Genomic DNA, 10,000 nt, shown 5'->3' on the forward strand with positions numbered 1-10,000 from the left:
CCATTTAATTAAAACATTAATAAAAATAATAAATAAATAAGCTTAGTTCAATTTGTTATATTAAGATTTTGTTTTGTTAATAAAATGATATATAATTTCTAGAAAGGAAAAAAAAATGCACAAAAATTTAAATAATGAAGATTCATATTTATAACCATGATTTTTCAAACTATGTGTTAACCATACAAACACTGATTTTATATATATATATATATATATGAATTTAATTGAATTAGAAATAAAAATATTTCTACATGAACTATTTTGATGCAAATTATATAAATATTAAATATAAGTTCTAAATTCATCTTACTATATAAATCAAAATCACAATAATTCATATTTGTAAATATGATATTTCATGTGTATATATATATATATATTTAAGTAGAATTAAAAATAAGAATATTTATATATAGAGAGATATGAGATTTATATAATATAAATAGTATTATAAAAAATATTGTAGATCTATTTTAAAAGTATTGGAAAAACAATTTTTTTCAAGATATAAATATTTTCTCAAATTTTATATTAAAAAAAATAGATTTTGAGAAATTTAATCCCTTATCACTTAATAAATATAAAATTAAAAATAAATTTATATAAATATCAACTTAATATATTTAAAATACCAATCTAAATAATATGATATACCTGTTAATAAAAATGATCAACTAACATATTGTATTATATTAGACCATCCAACCAACAATGTGCGAATGACATTTTTTTTCCCTATCCATTGGATATTGTACTATACATTACGCCATTACGGCACACTAATAATCATTAGTAAGTGCATATTTCTGACCTTTATTGATCACCTATGATGTCAAACTCATAATGTAAACAAATATGGAGTAGACAAGTGAGTCGTTTCCATAAATACCGGAGCACATTCAAGGTATGTCTCTATGTCGTCCAACGTTGTGGAAGCTCAATTAATTTAGTTTGTGAAGTAATTTGCCAATTAACTAAATTAATTTAGTTTGTGAAGTAATTTGCCAATTAACTAAATTAATTTAGTTTGTGAACTAATTTTCCAAAGAATATTGAGGACATTTGTGGGCAACTGTGTTTGAAAATCATGAATTACATTATTCAAACACGATCTTGTAGGATTTTAGAAGTTCAATTTTTGTAATAATATATATATCAATTATTTGGAATAAGATTTTAATGATTTTGATGTTAAGTATTATATAAGATTTTAATGTTAAGTATATAGGTTTTATATTAATTTTAATTTTTTTTAATTAAATTATAAATATTAAGTGATTATTTTTTATTGTTAGGTAGGAGTGGTTTCATATTTTATATATATATATATATATATATATATATAATAAGGTGATGTAGGTTTAAGACCATTAATAAACTCAAATAGGACTGTAAATATTGGTTCTTATTATCTTTAAATACAAGAATCATAACCTTTGTGATTAAGTTGACAAGTTATTATAAATTGATATCACATCTTGAGCTAGTTTTAGTTACAATATGTTGTGTAATTTTATTTTTTATAAAAAAAAATAATATTATATGAAATTTTTTAAATATATAAAATATAAATATATATATTTTTTCAAATTATAAAGTATTAAAATAATTTTTTTGATATAAATGAGTAAATCTCTAAGTTTTTTATCTTTTTTTCTTTTCAAAATGTGATATAATAAATTAATAAAAAAAAAAAATTAAGATGGAGATTATAATTGTTTAATCTCTTTTTTTCTAAGGAAAAAATCGTAATTTTATTAAATAAAACAAAACATGTTGTAGATGCTTGCAAACATTCCATCACCTAGTCAAAGACTGGTGATCATAAATTCATACATAATAATCAACTAAAAGATGTTGAGAAAAGTTAAACTTTCCTTCATTTCTTCTTTTCAACCTTCCGCCATTCTCCCTGAGATGGCGTGGATGAGACAATAGGTAGCTGATTCCCTTCTATTATTGATATTTCCTTGTTTGAATTTGAATTATCAGATGCATGATGACATTTGTATCCTCCAGTATCCTTTGGTTCAGGTAGTGTGATGATCTGTGTCATAGTGACCTGTAATTATGTTGGTTCTTGAGATGTTTCCTCTTTCCCTTCTTTTTCTTGTATGTTCTATTCTTCCATATTTGGCATGGGTTCATTTCCTGCTTCATCCTCTTCATCTTCTGGCTCATTTGGGGGAAATTTCCATCCTTTGCGCTTCTTTTCTGGTTTCTTCTTCCTTCGTGCCTCTTTCTTGGCATTAGGACACATATTTTGTAGATTTCATGTTTGCCAGCATATACAACATCTGAAAGTTGTATTCTCGAGATCTAAATACTGAGTCTAGTTCTGCTTGTTGTGTGACAGTTGTATACAATCCGACAGGCATTTACTGAGATCCACCTACACACATATTCGTGCGAACCTCCGCACATATTCGTGAGAAAGTATAGATCTGTTCTTCCATTATTTGTATGTTTGTTTTTATGAATCGTCCTAAGATATTCCCAATGCTTTCTAGCACTTGATTATGCTAGAAATGAAGGGGGAGGTTATGTAGCCTAACCCATACTAGAATTATTGATACAATCATGGTATTAGCATCAAAATATGGGAACCATGGAGTAATGAAGAGACCCGTCAATCCCCAGAACCATGAACCTTCCTAAATGATAATTTCTCGTTCCCCTGATGATGCAAACTTTACAATGAAGAAACCTTTGGAGCAGAGATGTATATCAATTTTTTTTATCCAATTAGTGAAGATCCAAGGGAAGAGATCCATTGGTTTTGGCCAAAAACTGTTGAATATGTAGATGATGCCTTGTGCTTCATAGGTTGTGCGAAGATCGTTTGTTTATGGAATATATATGATCAGTTCTGGTACATAATTCACTTGCTCCATTATGTAGGAAGTGGTAGTATTATGTGTTAGTTCTGGATTTGTTGTGATTGTTTGTTTTCGTTGAAGGATGTTTTTGTAGGAGATTCCAACGTTTATGCATTCTTATTTTGGTTCTATACCTTTGGGTAAGCTAGATCTAACGACACCTCCTGTTATTTTTTATTTACTTGTTCCCACTGTGCTTCCTCTCAATCTTGGGTTGAGGATGATGGTGGATGTAGGTAGAATATTTTATTCATGTAGACTGTGATCATCTTGTAGGGATCTACCTCCACAAATCAGATTTTGCAGGTGTGAAGGATAACCCAGATTGTGCATGATGTTTTGTTTCATTTGTAAGACCTTATTAGAAGCCTGTACCCAAAGTGATGAATATTTACCAGTCGAGGATTTAAAAAAAAAATAAAGTGCTCTGTTCTTATTGGTCCACGGGGTCGTGAGAAACAAATTTGGGATCATTGTCATATGGCGTTTCTAATGCATGTATTGGAGCCTACGTCTGTGAAGGCTCATTTTTCATTTGAGGAATCCATATTTCCCCGTGATATGTTTCGAATGTGGGTAGATCCAACAAATATGGTTCCAATAGCCTCTGTATTAATCATGATCCGTCTTGCCTAGGATTTATTGTGCTCCAAAGGAGGGAAGGTGCCAGATCTGGCATGGGAGGTGGTAAAAAATTCTGATCTGCTCGGGCCTACCACTGTAAAGACATATCTAGCATAATACAACTGTTCTTTGAGAAAGTATTCCACTCATCCCGTAAGACCTGGCCAAAACAGTCCATAGTGTCAACAAGAAGAGCCTCTCCGAATATTGGTTGGGAGATCCCAAAAATTTTGTTCATTGATGCATTGATCCACTCATATTCAACGCATATGGGAGATCCTAGTGAAAATCGTGGCATTGTTGAAGGAAATCTGGCCCAAAACAAAGAATCAATAGTGGGAGAAAAATTCCGCTCTCGAACACACACAATAGAAGGTGTAGATTGGTTGCATGAAATCAAAAGGAGAGGGATCCCATGGTGCCCTAACCCTTCCAGCACAGAGCTAGGGTTTTGGATCTGTGCTTCCACATACTGGTTGAGAGGAGCAACCTTAGAGTCGACCAAACCCTCATTTGCGGAGAGCAGTGATGCCTGTGCACACTCAATCCTTTGAAACCTATCGTTGATCTGATTCACATCGCTTTGTAATAGAAAGTCGTTGATTTTTCCCATCTCCGCAGACCCTCCAATGTCGTCGGCCTTTATGATCATCACAAATCCTCCATCGCCATAGAGCTCCATCACCTCGGATCCTCCATTGTCGTAGAGCTTCTCCATCTTCTCAGAGCTCTCTAAACTTATCTCTCTTAATCCTTTGAAACTATTTTTTCATTTAATCCATAAGGTGTGATATACCAATTTCTAGAATTGTTTATACATCATCAACATTAATTTACACATTTAGGTTTTAATAGATTTAATGTAGTTATCATTAAAATTATGTTAGGATTGTGATCATTTAATAACCAATGAAAAATAGTAACTTAATTTCATATTAGTCCTTACTATAAAAGTATTAAATGACATCTAATTTACAAATATAAATGTTTTCTTCAATTTTTTCAATAAAAACACTTAATATACTATACTATTTAATTGTCTTGACATGTGAAAATAATTAATAACATAATTAGTGTACACACTTTTTTTCTAATATATATATATATATATATATTTCAAATTATATATATAAATAAATATAAATTTTTTATTTTAAAAAATATTTTGTTAATTAACATAAAAATCTAATTATAATTTCTTTTTTCATATTGTAATTTTTAATTAATCAATAATATTATTTTTAAGTGTTGAAATAGATTTAACACACCAAATATCTCTACTACAATCATAAGAAATAGTTTTACTCGGTATGAAAGGACCAAGTCCTCGGCCCTGGCTGAGCATGCGGGAAAGACTATGCATCATGTGTGTATAGAGGAGGCTCAAGTCATTGCCAAAATTGCGCACTTTCACCATCGCAAATTTAGGGAGGCCCTGGAGATCGAAAAAAGGCCGGTCAACCTTAATAGGGATGATGGCTGGAAGATTAGCAGTTGCTGGGTCCCAGCCTTGTCTTCTTAGCCTTCTCTTTTCCTTTTGTTAGGTCTTAGGGTTTTTGTCTTCCACCTCCTTTAATTTCTTTTGTCGGTTTTGTCCTATGATCTTGGAACGGTTGAGTTTGTTTCGAGCTATTATTGTATATATGGGGCTTATTAGTATTATATTATTTAAGTATCCCTAGGTTAACCTTAAAAATTAAGTTTCCCTTAAACGAATTCTTATTAAAAAATTTTAAACCTTATAAATATCAATAATTATCAGTATTGATATGATTATCCTTAATAAAAATTTGGAATAAATATTCTTTTTAATAAATAGTGGTTTAACCTGTAGATTTAAAGATACCATAATAGTAGTTTAGTAATAAACTCATCAACCTTGGATTATAAGTTAGAATAGAATTTGGATTATGATTCTAGGAATTATAGTTGAACAAACTGTTTAGATCTATCAAGATGATTTAGATTATGTAATAAACTTTTAATCTATTGACCAATCTATTTAAATAATAAATATGATATAGACCTAACGTATATTAGATAATAATGACACTATTAACCTTAATAAATTTGGAATAAAAATATTTTTAATGTTTTAGGTACCAATAACATTAGTTTTAATAATAAACTATCGACCTTAAATTATTAGTAATAATAGTTCACCTTGGAATAACTATTATTAGGTAATTATGATTTACCATAATATTAGTTATATTTTTCACCTAATATAGCTAATTCTCTAATAATAATAATAGAAGATTTAGATTATTATTTAGTTATTTAGCTGATTGTCTTAATGACCAATCTAATTAAAATATTAAATTTGGTATAGATCTAACTTACCAAAGACCTTGAATTAATTATCACACAACTATCTAGTAGAAAAATAGGGTTTGGTACCTTTACATTGGAATAATATTTAAATATGATATATTAAGGGATATAATAACCATCTTAATTAAAATAGGTACATAATAAGAATAATACACCTAATTATTTTAAATTTACCAGTAGATTTACCTAATTATTTTAAAATTTACCAAATATTTACCTATATTTAGCTTTTTAGAGAAATATTAATTGAATAATAATTTTTTAGTAGTTTGACCAGGGTCTCTTGGTCAAATTAGCCGTTAGAAATGTAGCCGTTGGGATCTCTGCACACTCTATTTATTCACGCTAAGCTAGATTGGTTCTTCAACTTGTCCTGACGATGAACCACACTAGTTGGTTCGAAATGCGTCGACAAAAGATTCGCTATGTGATTTTGCCGAAGATTATCTTACAATCCGTATGAATCTGTTAAGTGAAAAACTTTAAATATGTTATATACTCTTAAATAATTAATTCATAAGTATCTACCTAGAAAAATATTATAAACTAGTTGTCCTGCAATGTTATTTTTTAAAATGTATTCAATGAGTTTTCATAACTCTTTTGTGATATAATATTGTGTCCCCTCATCATTATGTGGTTTAATTGTTTATTTTTTCAACCATGCTTAAATTTTGGATTAAAACTTACTCACATATATCAGAAAAACTTTGTTTATTGAATAGAAAGTTTGCATTGTCTAAACCATAATTTGCCATAATTGGTTTGTGTGTGGAGTATTTTTGAATTAGTCAAAAAGTTATGTAATGACAATATTGAAATTAATCTTATAATGTCAAACATGGTCAATACTATTAATGCTACGATGTAACATAAACCTGGATGAACATACGCTATTTATTGTAAAACAGATGCCCGGAGACCGAAAGTGTTCCCGATTTGAGAGTCAACTCCATGGTTTGTCCCATGCATGGTGGCATTTGACGGGCAAATTGCTCATTGTTATGGGGTGATTTTCTTGTTAAATACAATTTAAAAAATTATAAAACTATCAAAATTCTGGTTTGAAATTATGAAAATTGTTAAATTTGACTAGCGAATCTTTTTTGAAATTCCAACCATAATTCCTTCAACATGTCTAGGAAGGGAGGCCGATGAGCAAAAAGCCCATCCCGGTGCCAAGTGGCCTATAAATGTCCCCATAACCAAAATATGCGTAGAAGGTGATGGGTGAGTAGCAGAGGCAAATCAAAAAAGGATTGAAGGCAGAAAATGCTAAATTGGTTGCCTTCTAGCATAATGAACCCACGGGCTGTGAGGGGCATTTTTCATCTCAAAAATTTAGATATAGATGGGACAACTTTTTCGCCCTTGTAGGAGCCAAAATAGTGTAACAAAAAGGACAAAAAATAATGGTATCATCCCAACGATTGAACCCATAAGGCTTTTGTATGAAGGGGAGCTTCAAATTTCAACGTCGAAGCATCGAGGTGAGGATTTGGAAGCATTAGTGTCATGCCCCTACACCTGCGGTAGTCTTCCAACCGCTTATAGCGAGGTGCGGCACCACCGAACGCTTTCTTTTCACCAATACTAACATTCATGGACTACACCTAATTCACTTGTCCTTACTTAGTTTGTGTTTCACAACCAAGTAAAATTACGCTTATCCTTTATACTAATGAACACCCATACTCATTCATTATCCACAGCAATTATAAAAGACAATAACAATTGCACAGTATAAAGGGGAGGGGAAACTCCCGAACAACTATGCTCGACAATATATATTATAATCAATCTTTCTTCATAATATAATACTACAAGTAATGCTTGGCAAGCTCCAAGCAATTACTTAGAATATTTTACAACATAGGCACATCAGCCTTTACAATAACCATGTGCACGCCTTTGCACAAAGGGTGGGTGCTCACCTGAGCCACCGAGACACCCTTGCCAAATCCCGACACAAATCTGCGTAGAAGACAGCCACGGGCACACCTTGCCCAACTCTTAACTGGCTCCAAGTAACAATAGAACTGCGCCTTCGAAATATGCGCATGAGTTATGCGCACCTCCTTCCAAATCTGGGCACTACTTTACCTCTTGAGCTAGTGCGAGTTATCTCTGCGCTCTTCTTGTTGTTCCAAATGAGGTTGGACGCATATAATATATATGCATCTTATCGTGGGTGGTGGCACTCCAGCCGACCCCCAAATAATGTTAACACACCCCTTTTCTGCGCCCAAGTGATGGTCGGCACGCCCATGTTTACATGTCGGCCTACGTCCATACTTCCTCCATGCACACGGGTATATAAGTCTCATCGCATATTGCCTTAGTCATTTTCGCACTTCGTCCCCTCTCGCCTGAGCTCGTGCACCTGCGCGCCCATCGTTCACCGTGCGCCCGCCTTCGCCCATCGTGCGCCCGTCGTGCCTTTGCCCACCGCGCGCCCATCGTGCGCTCGCGCGCCCATCGTGCACCCGCGCGCCCATCTTGCGCTCGTCACATTTGTGCGCCCAACCGTGCGCCCCGCCTCGGTTAGAACTCGAGGACCTTACATCCTCCTCCACCTGAAGTTGTTGTCGTCCTCGACAACATATCATCCTCCAAGCATCAATATCCATGATGTCAACTCCCCTCACATATGGCAAACATCCTTGCAACATATGTAGGACTCCATCTCCACCATGTTTCATCTTAGCAACCAACTGTCACCAAGATACTCCATACCAATGTATGTCATATATCAGATGTCCATGATCATCGACCACCTTGTCACAATCTCCTCATGCTGCTCTCCACCATGGAAGGTTGATCCCTCCAACTCAAGCTACATGTCCACCGCAACAATGTGTCAAACTCCATCATGTCATCACCACCATGTGCAAAACTGCCCATGATATGTCAACAAGTGCTAACACACCTCAAACATGTGCCAACATCTCATCTCAACAATATGTCATATATCGGAAGTCATCTCAATCCATGATCATCAACCACCATGTCACAATCTCCACATGCTGCTCCATCGTGGAAGGCTGGTCCCTCCATCTCAAGCTACATGCCCACTGCAACATATCGTGTCGACCTCATCATGTGTCATCCTCATGTGAACTGCTGCCATGATACTCCAACACAATGCTAACACATCTCTGTGCACTACTAGTCCCCACATTTGAACTAGTTGGGTAGCTAATCCAACCATTACGCTCAAACCATGAGAGTGAACATCCTCATGCCACCATCAGTTGTCTCTCATAACATCCTGTCACATCATCAACTCGATTAAGAATCCATCTCCATATAAGTGTAAGCCATGCTCAGGTCCATGAAGTAGCCCTCATCTCATCTGCAACATGCCGTCCATGATGTTTGGTGTCAATGTGCTACATGAAATCAGCCATATCTATCCCAACATCATCCATATGTGTTCCTCCTCCATATGAAGAGACTATCTCATCAAACTCCAATTCTCGGTATGCCACATCTAATTCCATGAAGCTACCTCCATCACATCTGCAATGTGTCATCCCCAAAGACTGCCAGAGAAACAAGTATGCACTTGTCTCATCTATCCACGTGCTGCCCATGATGATAGATCAATCAGCTCCCATGTCAAAAGGTAGTTGAGTCTCGGCTCAACCCATGCCCAAGTGTTGCCACCAAGGCATCATCATCATTGTAACTCCATCACTCCAAAGTGTCCCCAAGTCCACCATATATGAAGTCCCCAAAAGTCACAACAATCTCATGTCATCATGAGCTCCATAAGTCATCCCCAACCAGATCCTAGCAAGCATACAAGTCTCGGCCCAAGGGTCTCTGCAAGATGCCTCAGCTCTCCATGTAGTAGGAATGCTCCATGGTCTGCTCACAACTCCATCCAAGTCCATGGTCTTGTTGCACAAGAGTGTACAAGCTCTCCATAGGCTCATAAGTAATAAGTCTCCATGTCACACTAGCAATTCCATCTGCACAACATCCTGCCTTGGAACTTCTCATTGGATGCCCATAAGTGACACCTCTACAAGTGCTCCCACATAATGTCCCTGCATAAGACTGCCATGCTCCATGTCTCCAACCTGATGTCCATGACTAAGTTGTCCATGTAGTCCAACCAAGTAGACCCATCACAACAATCGGTCATCCTCATC

The sequence above is a fragment of the Pinus tabuliformis genome, chromosome 1_1 (assembly GCF_031772625.1).
Source record: "Pinus tabuliformis cultivar Carrire ecotype Pingquan chromosome 1_1, CPIR1, whole genome shotgun sequence".
NCBI lineage: Eukaryota > Viridiplantae > Streptophyta > Pinopsida > Pinales > Pinaceae > Pinus > Pinus tabuliformis.